Source organism: Arachis hypogaea, chromosome 20, assembly GCF_003086295.3.
Source record: "Arachis hypogaea cultivar Tifrunner chromosome 20, arahy.Tifrunner.gnm2.J5K5, whole genome shotgun sequence".
Taxonomy (NCBI): domain Eukaryota; kingdom Viridiplantae; phylum Streptophyta; class Magnoliopsida; order Fabales; family Fabaceae; genus Arachis; species Arachis hypogaea.
Window position 1 is genome coordinate 83,991,743 of NC_092055.1, and position 12,948 is coordinate 84,004,690.

The 12,948-nt window shown below is 38.9% G+C and overlaps 2 non-coding genes across 2 annotated transcripts; one reads left to right on the forward strand and one right to left on the reverse strand.

Annotated features, from left to right (window-relative positions):
* The first annotated feature begins 2,852 nt into the window (after positions 1-2,852).
* On the forward strand, positions 2,853-2,956 carry LOC112788665 (small nucleolar RNA R71). The gene has a single exon (XR_003196022.1). It is a non-coding gene; the product is annotated as a small nucleolar RNA R71 (small nucleolar RNA).
* A 9,592-nt stretch (positions 2,957-12,548) lies between these two features.
* Positions 12,549-12,656, reverse strand: LOC112787399 (small nucleolar RNA R71). The gene has a single exon (XR_003194815.1). It is a non-coding gene; the product is annotated as a small nucleolar RNA R71 (small nucleolar RNA).
* Positions 12,657-12,948: the final 292 nt, after the last annotated feature.

The following is a 12,948-nucleotide window of genomic DNA, read 5'->3' on the forward strand; positions in this document are numbered from 1 at the left end:
CTATCTTTGAAAAATCTTTAATAAATCTTCTATAAAAACCAGCATGCCCTAAAAAACTTCTAATTGCCTTGACATCACTGGGTGGGGGTAGTTTTTCAATAAGTTCCACTTTAGCTCTATCAACCTCAATGCCTTGGCGAGAGACTTTGTGACCAAGAACTATTCCCCCTGTCACCATGAAGTGGCATTTTTCCCAGTTTAAGACCAAATTGGTCTCTTGGCACCTTTTCAATACCAAGGCGAGGTGATGTAGGCAACTAAGAAAAGAATCTCCGAATACCGAGAAATCATCCATAAAAACTTCAATGAATTTTTCTATCATATCTGAAAAGATAGAAAGCATGCAGCGTTGGAAAGTTGCAGGGGCATTACACAACCCAAATGGCATGCGCCTATAGGCAAACACTCCATACGGACAGGTAAATGAGGTTTTCTCTTGGTCTCTTGGATCAACCACTATTTGGTTGTATCCTGAATAACCGTCGAGAAAACAATAATAAGCGTGCCCTGCAAGTCTTTCCAACATCTGATCCATGAATGGAAGGGGAAAATGGTCCTTTCGTGTAGCCTCATTGAGCTTCCTGTAGTCTATGCACATCCGCCATCCTGTGACGGTCCTTGTAGGTATGAGCTCATTCTTCTCATTGGTAACCACAGTGATCCCTCCCTTCTTTGGTACAACATGTATGGGGCTAACCCAAGGGCTGTCCGAAATTGGGTATATGACTCCTCCTTGCCAAAGCTTCATAACCTCTTTCTGTACCACATCCTTCATGATTGGGTTCAGCCTTCTTTGGGATTGAATGGATGGCTTGGCGTCATCTTCTAACAGTATTTTATGCATGCATATGGCTGAAGTGATTCCCTTCAAGTCAGCAAGGGTCCATCCAATGGCATCCTTATGCTCCCGCAGCACCTTGAGTAGCTCGTCCTCTTGATCTTGACTGAGGGATGAATTTATGATCACTGAGTAGTTTTCATTTTCTCCTAGATATGCATATTTGAGAGTGGGTGGCAATGCTTTAAGTTCAAGTTTGGGTGCTTCTGATTTTTCGCTCCCTTCCTTTGGTGCATCTGGTATATTTGTTTCTGTTATAGCTACCTCTTCACTTGATTTAGATTCTTCCTCCACCAATCTCTCGTTCTCTTTAGGTTAATCTTCTTAAAAATTCTCCTACACTTCATCCTCAAGTGCATCTAACCTCATGCATTCCCCCAATTGTTCCGGTGGATAACTCATGACCTTGAACACATTGAATGTCATCTTTTCATTGTGTAATCTAAGGGTGAGGTCACCCTTTTGAACATCAATGACAGCTCTAGCAGTAGCCAAGAATGGCCTTCCCAAAATGATGGAGATTTTGGCGTCTTCCTGCATGTCCAGCACCACAAAATCTGCTGGGAATATGAAATCTCCTACTTTTACTAGCAAATCCTCCACTATCCCCTGAGGGAATTTGAACGATCGGTCTGCCAGTTGTAGAGCCATTTTTATTGGTTTAGCCTCCTCAATTTTCATCTTTCTCATCATAGCTACTGACATCAAATTGATGCTGGCCCCTAAGTCATAAAGAGCCTTTTCTATTGTGATTTCTCCTATAATTCAAGGGATCTGAAAACTCCCAGGATCCTTCAGTTTCTGAGGTAGTTTTTGTTGAATGATAGCACTACACTCTTCAGTTAGTATCACAGTCTCATTGTTCTTCCAGCTTCTCTTCTTAGTCATTAGCTCCTTCAAAAACTTGGCATAAAGTGGCATTTGTTCTATGGCTTCAGCAAATGGTATGTTGATTTGTAGCTTCTTGAAGATTTTCAAAAATCTCAAGAACTGGTTGTCATCTTCCTTTTTCTTCAATAGCTGGGGGTATAGAGCTCTTGAGACATTGAGTTGGGGTATCTTTTTCTCTTTCTGCAAACTTGGCGTGGGGGGTTGCATTCCATCTTGCTACTCTTCCTTTTCAATTGAGCTTTCTTCTAGTGGTTTTTGGGGATGTTCCTTCAGTTCCTTCCCACTCCTAAGTATGATAGCTTGACACTCCTCCCTTTTGCTTGAATGGGTATCATAGCAAAAATTGTGGTTCGGAAGCTGCTTAAAAAGATAGCTGATTTGTGTCTCCAGTTTTGTGATGGCAGCATTTTGATTCTGCATGTTTGACTGCATTTCCTCTCTGAATGCTTTACTGTCTTGAATGTCTCTGCATATTCCTTCAATGAAGGTTTCAATCTTAGAGAGCTTGTCATCAATTGATGAGTGATTCGGAGCAGATGTGCTGTTTTGGTTTTGATAAGTATGTGGAGAAGTGTTGTTGTGGGGGTGTTGAGATGTCCTCTGGGTGAATTGTTGGTGAGCTGCATTGTTGTTAGAGTTGTAACGTCTCTGGTCTTGGTTTTGATCTTGCTCACTTCCCCACCCAAAGTTCGGGTGATTTCTCCATCCAGGGTTGTAAGTCTTGGAGTATGGATCATAGTTTTTCCTCGGTGAATTCCCAATGTAGTTGGCTTGCTCCTGACTCTCTTCTGCTTCTTGGTTTACTCCTTGTGTTGTTGACGAAGTGGAGATTGCTGCTACTTGGTTCATCTCCATCTTCTTGGTGAGGTCAGCCAGCTGCTGGGTAATGAGCTTGTTTTGGGCCAACAGAGCGTCTACATTGTTTAGCTCCATCACTCCTCTTGTGTTCCCTCTTTCGGAAGCATAGAAGTAGTCGTTTTCTGCTACTGTTTCAATAACATCTATGGCTTCCTCAATGGTCTTCTTCTTGTTCAAGGACCCTCCAGATGAATGGTCTACTGCCTTCTTTGACTCATAAGAGAGCCCTTCATAGAAAATGTGCAGCTGCACCCATTCGTTGAACATGTCAGGTGGACACCTCCTTGTTAAGTCTTTAAACCTCTCCCATGCTTCATACAGAGTCTCACCATCCTGTTGCCTGAAGGTTTGAACCTCAGCTCTCAGCCTATTGATTCGTTGAGGAGGGTAGAATCTTGCTAAGAATTTATTCACCACATCCTCCCAAGTTATCAAGCTTTCCCTTGGGAAGGATTCCAGCCACTTGGCTGCCTTGTCTCTGAGTGAGAAGGGAAATAAGAGCAATCTATAGGCGTCAGGATGAACACCATTAGATTTCACTGTGTCACATATTCTCAGGAAGGTGGTCAAATGTTGGTTGGGATCTTCTTGAACACCTCCTCCAAACAAACAGTTGTTCTGAACAAGGGTGATGAGCTGTGGTTTAAGTTCAAAGTTGTTGGCATGGATTGTTGGCTTTTGGATGCTACTTCCACAATTGCCTGGGTTTGGATTAATGTAAGAGCCCAAAACTCTTCTATCCTCCCCAGCATGATTTGCTCCACCTCCTCTGCCATGGTTGTGAGTCTCTTCTTCATGATGATTTTCCATGTTTTCTTCCATGTTTGGTTCAAAGTATTCCTCAAACTGTTCTTCCTCTTCTTCAGCACCAACTACTCGTTTTTCTTTTGCCTCCCTCCTTAGTCTAAGGAAGGTTCTCTCTGGTTCAGAATCAAAGGAAGTTGAAGCCCCGCTTCTTCTCCCTGTCATACAACTAACAAGTACAAGCAAAGAAGATAGGTGCAGACAGTATTTGTGTCAGAGTTATTGTTAGTTGTGGGTGATGCAATATATCAAACAGTTAGTGGGTTAGCAAACAGAATTGAAAATAACAAAGAAAAACAAAAGAGTAGATGGAGAAGGGAAGAAGTTTACCTAAAACAAAAAGTAAATCACTCAAACAGAAAATAAAATACACAAAATAAAATGCTCAATCTAGTGATCTTCCAATCTAATCATTGTTGATGCACAATCAATCCCCGGCAACGGCGCCATAAACTTGATGCGGGGAAAACTTGTCTCTCAACAAATCTTCCTTCGGCAAGTGTACCGAAGTTGTCGTCAAGTAAAAACTCACAATAGAGTGAGGTCGAATCCCACAGGGATTGATTGATCAAGCAACTTTAATTAGAAGAATGTTCTAGTTGAGCGAATCTAGAAATTGGGTTGAGAGTTACAGAAAATAAAATGGTGGGAATGTAAATAACAGAAAAGTAAATGCTAGAATTAAAGGACTGGAAGTAAATGACTGAAAATAAATTGCAAAATTATAAATGGGAATGGGGGATTTGCTCATAAAAGTAAATCGCAGAAATTAAAGAGAATGGGTAAGATTAGAGATGGGGAGTTCATTGGGCTCAGGAGATGTTGCAATTCTCCGGATCAAGTTCATTTTCATCTCTTCCTCAATCAATGCACTCATTGATCTCCTTGGCAATCTTAAGTGATTGAATTACAATTCCTTGCAATTCAATCTCTCAAATCTTGATCAATAGCCAATTCCTTGGTCAATTGCTCATGAGAAGAGATGAAGTGTGGTCACTGATTATACCACATGCATTTCCCAAACCAAGTATTGAGAGGGTTACAGTCACATACCCATCCAAACCCAATTTGGTCCAGCATGAGAAAGCATTTCTAGCTTGATCTCTTCATTCCTCTTCCAAGGTTCAAAAGAGATCCAAGTTTGAATAGCTTCTCTTCCAAGATAACTACTCAATTGGATGAAGATCGAAAGCTTTCAAGTAAAATCAAGAGGAAAGATAGAAGAAGAACAATGAAAATTAGTATTGATCCATCAAATTACCATAGAGCTCCCTAACCCAATGAAAGGTGTTTAGTTGTTCATAGCTCTTGAAAATGGAAACAAAGATGGAGAATACATCATAAAACTAGAAATTGCAAAGAAAGTAAATACAGAGAGTGGTTTTTTAGCCTCCAGAACTCCTTTACAATTCGAAGCTACTCCTATATATACTACTCTTCTCAGCTTCTAGTTCACTCTTCAAGTCTTGGGCCTTTGGATCTTGAGTTTGAAGCAGTTCTTTTCTTTATTTGGGCTTGGCTTTACTTGCAGAGAGAAAGTGCGGAGTGGGCAGAGACTTAAGCTCAGGGCGTAGGAGTGATAATCATTTAGTTAAAGTCCAAATTCGGGAACGTTAGTGACACTTAACATTGTCACTAACGTTCCAATGCACCCCTTTTGCCTCACGTTAAAACCCACGTTAACTAGGTTAACGTGGCTTTTAACGTTGCTTTGTCAACCTTTGAGAACGTTAGTGACATTCAACATTGTCACTAACGTTCTAATGTGCCCCTAGGTCTCACGTTAGAGTCCACGTTAACTAGGTTAACGTGGCTTCTAATGTGGCCATCTTTTAGCCATCCCAACGTTAGTGACAATGTTGAGTGTCACTAACGTTGGCTCATCCTTCATTTCTCATCGTTAGCTTCCACGTTAACCAAGTTAACGTGGAAGTTAACGTGACTCATGGGGGTTGTGTGGTTGCTTCAACATTAGTGACAATGTTGAGTGTCTCTAACGTTGTCGACAACTCTTCATCCTCTACGTTAGTTCCCACGTTAACCAAGTTAATGTGGGAGTTAACGTGGTACTTAGCACCATAGGCCAACGTTAGTGACAATGTTGAGTGTCAGTAACGTTGGCTTCTCTCCCTCCCCCTTAACGTTAGAGGCCACGTTAACTAGGTTAACGTGGCTTCTAACGTGGCCACTTATGAGTAATTGCCAACGTTAGTGACAATGTTGAGTGTCACTAACGTTGGCTCAACTTCTTTTCTCCAGGTTAGAGTTCACGTTAACTTGGTTAACGTGACTCTCTAACGTGGGCATTGATGGCTTTTTCAGAGTGTTATTGGCAATCACTTTTCTCATTAATCTTTGCAAGTTACCTCCCCTTTTCTTGCTTCTTTTTGGTCCTGAAATCAAGCAACAAAGTGCATCAAAGCTCTAGTCCAAGTCGTGAGTAATGCAACATAATATTTGTCACTAAACTTATGCAAAATCCTCATGAAATCATGTAAAATGCACAATGTATGCTTGAGTCAAGGCATAAGTGAATATTTGCCCAAAACTAGCTTATTTCATAAAGAAATGCATGAAACTAACCTAAAAACAGTAAAGAAAAGGTCAGTGAAACTGGCCAAGATGCCCTGGCATCACAAGTATACCGAATTGTTGTCAAGTAAAAACTCACAATAGAGTGAGGTCGAATCCCACAGGGATTGATTGGTCAAGAAACTTTAATTAGAGGAATGTTTTAGTTGAGCAAAGCAGAATTTGGTTTGAGAGTTGCAGGAAATTAAATGGCGGGAAAGTAAATAGCAGAAAATGTAAATGCTGGAAGTAAAGAGCTGAAAGTAAATGACGGAAAGTAAATTACAGAATTGTAAATGGGAATGGGGAAGATGCTCATAAAAGTAAATTGCAGAAATTAAAGAGAATGGGTAAGATCAGAAATAGGGATTCATTGGGCTTAGGAGATGTTGCATTCTCCGGATCAAGTTCATTTTCATCTCTTCCTCAATCAATGCATTCATTGATCTCCTTGGCAATCTTAAGTGATCGAATTCCAATTCCTTGGCAATTCAATCTCTCAAATCTTGATCAATAGCCAATTCCTTGGTCAATTGCTCATGAGAAGAGATGAAGGATGGTCATTGATTATACCACATGCATTCTCAAATCAAGTGTTGGTAGGATTATAGTCACCATACCCAACCAAACCCAATTTGGTCCAACATGAGAAAGCATTTCTAGCATGATCTCTTCATTCCTCTTCCAAGGTTCAGAAGAGATCCAAGTATGAATAGCTTCTTTTCTAAGATAACTACCCAATTGGATGAAGATTGAAAGCTTTCTAGTAAAATCAAGAGAAAAGATAGAAGAAGAGTAATGAAAACTAGTATTGATCCATCAAATTACAACAGAGCTCCCTAACCCAATGAAAGAGGTTTAGTTGTTCATAGCTCTGGAAGTGGAAAACAAAGATGGAGAATACATAATAAAAACTAGAACTAGAAGTGCAGAGAAAGTAAATTATACAGAGAGTAGTTCCCAATTTCTAATCCCCCAAAAACTTCTTTCTAATTCAAAACTACCCCTATATATACCACTCTTCTGATCTTCTAGTTGGTTCTTCAAGTCTTGGATATGGGCATTTGGATCTTGAGTTTGAAGCAGTTATACTCTTCAGTGGGCTTAGCTTTACTTGCAGAGAGAAAGTGTGAAGTAAGCAGGGTGTTTAGCTCAAGACGTTAGTGGCGTTAACGTTAAGTGAGAGTGTCGATTCGAGAACGTTAGTGGCAATCACCTTTTTCACTAACGTTCCTCACCCAGGGATGATCCACGTTAACTTCAACGTTAGTGGCACCAACATGACCACTAACGTTGCCTCTTGGTCCTTCGCACACGTTATTGGGGCTCACCTTTTCCAATAACGTTGAGAGTCCTCCCTTCCCCTTACGTTAGAGTCCACGTTAACTTAGTTAATGTGGCTCTTAGCGTAGGCTTGCCAATCATTTGAGAACGTTAGTGACACTTACCTTTGTCACTAACGTTCCAAGGTGCCCCTTTTTCCCACGTTAGAGTCCATGTTAACAAAGTTAACGTGGCTTCTAACGTGGTAATGATAGCCATCTCCAACGTTAGTGATAAAGGTGAGTGTCACTAACGTTGGCTCATCATCCTATCCTCAACGTTAGCTTCCATGTTAACTAAGTTAACGTGGTAGTTAACGTGGCTCATGGTGGCTCATTGTGGCTCATTCCAACGTTAATGACAAAGGTGAGTGTCACTAACGTTGGCGATTGTTTGCTTTCTCTACGTTAGCTTCCACGTTAACTAAGTTAACGTGGGAGTTAATATAGCTCAAGGTGGCTTAGCCCAACGTTAGTGACAATGGTGAGTGTCACTAACGTTGGCCACTCTTTTGCTTCCCAACGTTAGAGTCCACGTTAACTAAGTTAACGTGGAAGCTAACATGGCCAATATGAGCTTGGTCCAATGTTAGTGACAAAGGTGAGTGTCACTAATGTTGGCTCCATTTTCTTTCTTCCACGTTAGAGTTCACGTTAACTTAGTTAACGTGACTCTTAACGTGGGCAATGATGGCTTCGAGGGTGTTATTGGCGATTACTTTTCTCATTAACGTTGCAAGCTAGCTCCTATTCCACGTTGGTGGTCATGTTAGTTAGACTAACGTGGCTGCTACCGTGGCTCTTTCTTGCTTCCTTTGTCCTGAAATCAAGCAATAAAGTGCATCAAAGTTCTAATCCACATCATGAGACATGCATCATCCAATTTGTCATGTAATTCATGCAAAATTCTCATGAAATCATGTAAAGTGCTCAATGTATGCTTAAATCAACATGTAAGTGAAATTCTACCCAAAACTTTCTTATTTCCTAAGAAAATTCATGAAACTACCCTAAAACAGTAAAGAAAAGGTCAGTGAAACTGGCCAAAATACCCTGGCATCACAACACAAAACTTAAAGCATGCTTGTCCCTAAGCAAGTACTGGAACAAGAGAATGATGAATGAAATGCCAAGAGAAATGTGTCTGATGAGCGGAAAATTTATACGCTTTTTGACATTATTTTTAGTATGTTTTTAGTAGGATCTAGTTACTTTTAGGGATGTTTTTAATAGATTTTGTGTTAAATTCACATTTCTGGACTTTACTATGAGTTTGTGTTTTTTTCTGCGATTTCATGTATTTTCTGGCTGAAATTGAGGGACTTGAGCAGAAATCAGATTCAGAGGTTGAAAAAGGACTGCTGATGCTGTTGGATTCTGACCTCCCTGCACTCAAAGTGGATTTTCTGGAGCTACAGAACTCGAAATGGCGCGCTTCGAATTGCGTTGGAAAGTAGACATCCAGAGCTTTCCAGCAATATATAATAGTCCATACTTTGGCGAAGAATTGACGACGTAAACTGGCGTTCAACGCCAGCCTTTTGCCCAAATCTGGCGTCCAGCGCCAGAAAAGGATCCAAAACCAGAGTTGAACGCCCAAACTGGCACAGAAACTGGCGTTCAACTCCACAAATGGCCTCTGCACGTGTAACACTCAAGCCCAAGCCCAAGCACGCACCAAGTGGGCCCCGGAAGTGGATTTGTACATCAATTACTTACTCATGTAAACCCTAGTAGCTAGTTTATTATAAATAGGACCTCTTACTATTGTATTTGACATCTTTGGACGCCTGGTTCTTAGATCAGAGGGGCTGGCCTCTCGGCCATGCCTGGACCTTCACTTATGTATTTTCATATGGTAGAGTTTCTACACTCCATAGATTAAGGTGTGGAGCTCTACTGTTCCTCAAAGATTAATGCAAAGTACTACTGTTTTCTATTCAATTCTTCTTATTTCGCTTCTAAGATATCCATTCGCACCCAAGAACGTGATGAAGGTGATGATTATGTGTGACGCTCATCATCCTTCTCCCTTATGAACGCGTGCCTGACAAACACTTCCGTTCTACATGAATTAAGCTAGAATGAGTATCTCTTAGATCTCCTAACCAGAATCTTCGTGGCGTAAGCTAGAATGATGGCGGCATTCAAGAGAATCCAGAAGGTCTAAACGTTCTCTGTGGTATTCCGAGTAGGATTCAATGATTGAATGACTGTGACGAGCTCCGAACTCGCGATTGCAGGGCGTTAGTGACAGACGCAAAAGGATAGTAAATCCTATTCCAGCATGATCGAGAACCGACAGATGAATAGCCGTGCCGTGACAGGGTGCGTGAGCAGATTATTCACTGAGAGGATAAGATGAAGCCATTGACAAAGGTGATGCCTCCAGACGATTAGCCGTGCCGTGACAGGGCATTGGATCATTTTCCCGAGAGATGACCGAAAGTAGCCATTGACAGTGGTGATGTATCACATAAAGCCAGCCATGGAACGGAGTAAGACTGATTGGATGAGGATAGCAGGAAAGCAGAGGTTCAGAGGAACGAAAAGCATCTCCTTTCGCTTATCTGAAATTCCTGCCAATGAATCTACATAAGTATTTCTATCCCCACTCTATGTTTTATTTACATAATATATTGTAACCCATATGAGTCAACTTAACTGAGATTTACAAGGTGACCATAGCTTGCTTCAAGCCAACAATCTCTGTGGGATCGACCCTTACTCACGTAAGGTTTATTACTTGGACGACCCAGTACACTTGCTGGTTAGTGGTACGAGTTGTGAAAAGTGTGATTCGCAATTTGTGCTACCAAGTTTTTGGCGCCGTTGCCGGGGATTGTTCGAGTTTGGACAACTAACGGTTCATCTTGTTGCTCAGATTAGGTAATTTTCTTTTTGTTTTCTTTTCAAAAAAATTTTTCAAAAACCTTTCAAAAATTCCTCACTTGTTTTCGAAAAAAAAAAAATTTTACTAAAAATAATGTTTTCAAAAATAAATTATTCTATGGCTTCAAAATTTTTAAGAATGAATTCTAGTGTTTCATGAAGCATGTTGAAGCCTATCTGGCTGTAAAGCCATACCCAAACTGCTTTGGAATTGGCTAATCACTTCAGTGGAGTCATGCCCAATCCTTCTGGATAGGGTATGTCAGGCTTGTCATGTCTGAATTACACTCATATTTTTATTAAAGCTTGGCTGGCTATTAAGCCATGCCTGACCCTTTGATTGGAGCTTTAAGACTAACATGGCAAGATTCCTAGAATTCATATTAAAAATTTTGAAATCCTTATTTTTATTTTTCACAATAATTTTTGAAAAAAAAATAATAAATAAAAATACAAAAAAAATTAGAAAATCATAAAAATCAAAAATATTTTTGTGTTTCTTGTTTGAGTCTTGAGTCATGTCATAAGTTTGGTGTCACTTGCATATGCATCTAGCATTTTTTCGAAAATATCATGCATTCATAGTGTTCTTCATGATCTTCAAGTTGTTCTTGGTTAGTCTTCTTGTTTGATCTTGATGATTTTTTGTTTTGTGTCTTTTCATGTTTATCATATGCATTCTTGAATTCTTAGTGTCTAAGCATTAAAGAATTCTAGGTTTGGTGTCTTGCATGTTTTCTTTGCATTAAAAATTTTTCAAAAATATGTTCTTGATGTTCATCATGACATTCAAAGTGTTCTTGGTGTTCATCTTAACATTCATAGCATTCTTGCATGCATTCATTGTTTTGATCTAAAAATTTCATGCATTGCATATTTTTCATGTTTTTCATAAAAATTTCAAAAATCAAAAAAATATCTTTCCCTTTTTCTCTCATCAAATTCGAAAATTTGAGTTGACTTTTTCAAAAATTTTTAAAATCAAGTTGTTGCCAATGAGTCAAATCAAATTTTCAATTTGAAAATCTTATCTTTTTCAAAATCTTTTTCAAAAATCAAATCTTTTTCAAAATTATTAGCTATTTTCGAAAATTTCAAAAATATTTTTCAAAAATCTTTTTCTTATTTTAATATAAAAATAACTAATCAATTAATGTTTTGATTCAAAAATTTGAAGTTTGTTACTTGCTTGTTAAGAAAGATTCAAACTTTAAGTTCTAGAATCATATCTTGTGATTTCTTATGAACCAAGTCATTAATTGAGATTTTAAAAATCAAATCTTTTTCAAAACTAATTTCAATCATATCTTTTCAAAAATATCTTCTTATCTTATCTTTTTCAAAAATATCTTCTCAAAATATCTTTTCTAACTTCCTAACTTCTTATCTTTTCAAAATTTGTTTCAACTAACTAACTAACTTTTTGTTTGTTTCTTAACTTTTTCAAAACTACCTAACTAACTCTCTCTCTCTCTAATTTTCGAAAATATCTCTCCCTTTTTCAAAAATTTCTTTTTAATTAACTAATTATTTTTATTTTTTATTTTTGAATTCAAAAATTTTCGAAAAATACTAACTAATTTTCAAAAACCAATTTTCAAAAATCACTAACTCTTTTTCAAAATAAATTTCGAAAATTATTCCTCCCCCATCTCATTCTATTTATTCATTCATGTCCTAACATCTCATCTCACATTCCAATCCTCACAGTTGTGTTTCTTCCTTTACATCACATCCTTTATCTCCCCCTCTTCTTCTACTTACAAAGGGATCCCCATACTGTGGTATAAAGGATCTCTATCATTATTATCATTTTTCTGGCCATTCTTCCTTGTCATATGAGCAGGAGCAAGGATAAGAACATTCTTGTGGAAGCAGATCCAGAACCTGAAAGAACTCTGAAGAGAAAATTAAGAGAAGCTAAAATACAACAATCCAGAGATAACCTTTCAGAAATTTTCAAACAGGCAGAGGAGATGGCAGGCGAAAATAATAATAATATAAGGAAGATGCTTGGTGACTTCACTGCACCTAATTCCAATTTACATGGAAGAAGCATCTCCATTCCTGCCATTGGAGCAAACAACTTTGAGCTTAAACCTCAATTAGTTTCTCTAATGCAGCAGAACTGCAAGTTTCATGGACTTCCATCTGAAGATCCTTTTCAGTTCTTAACTGAGTTCTTGCAGATATGTGATACTGTTAAGACTAATGGAGTAGATCCTGAAGTCTACAGGCTCATGCTTTTCCCTTTTGCTGTAAGAGACAGAGCTAGATTATGGTTGGATTCTCAACCCAAAGACAGCCTGAACTCTTGGGATAAGCTGGTCACGGCTTTCTTAGCCAAGTACTTTCCTCCTCAAAAGCTGAGCAAGCTTAGAGCTGATGTTCAAACCTTCAGACAGAAAGAAGGTGAATCCCTCTATGAAGCTTGGGAAAGATACAAACAGTTGACCAAAAAGTGTCCTTCTGACATGCTTTTAGAATGGACCATCCTGGATATATTCTATGATGGTTTATCTGAGCTATCAAAGATGTCACTGGACACTTCTGTAGGTGGATCCATTCACCTAAAGAAAACGCCTGCAGAAGCTCAAGAACTCATTGACATGGTTGCTAATAACCAGTTCATGTACACTTCTGAAAGGAATCCTGTGAATAATGGGACGCCTATGAAGAAGGGAGTTCTTGAGGTTGATACTCTGAATGCCATATTGGCTCAGAATAAAATATTGACTCAGCAAGTCAATATGATTTCTCAGAGTCTGCATG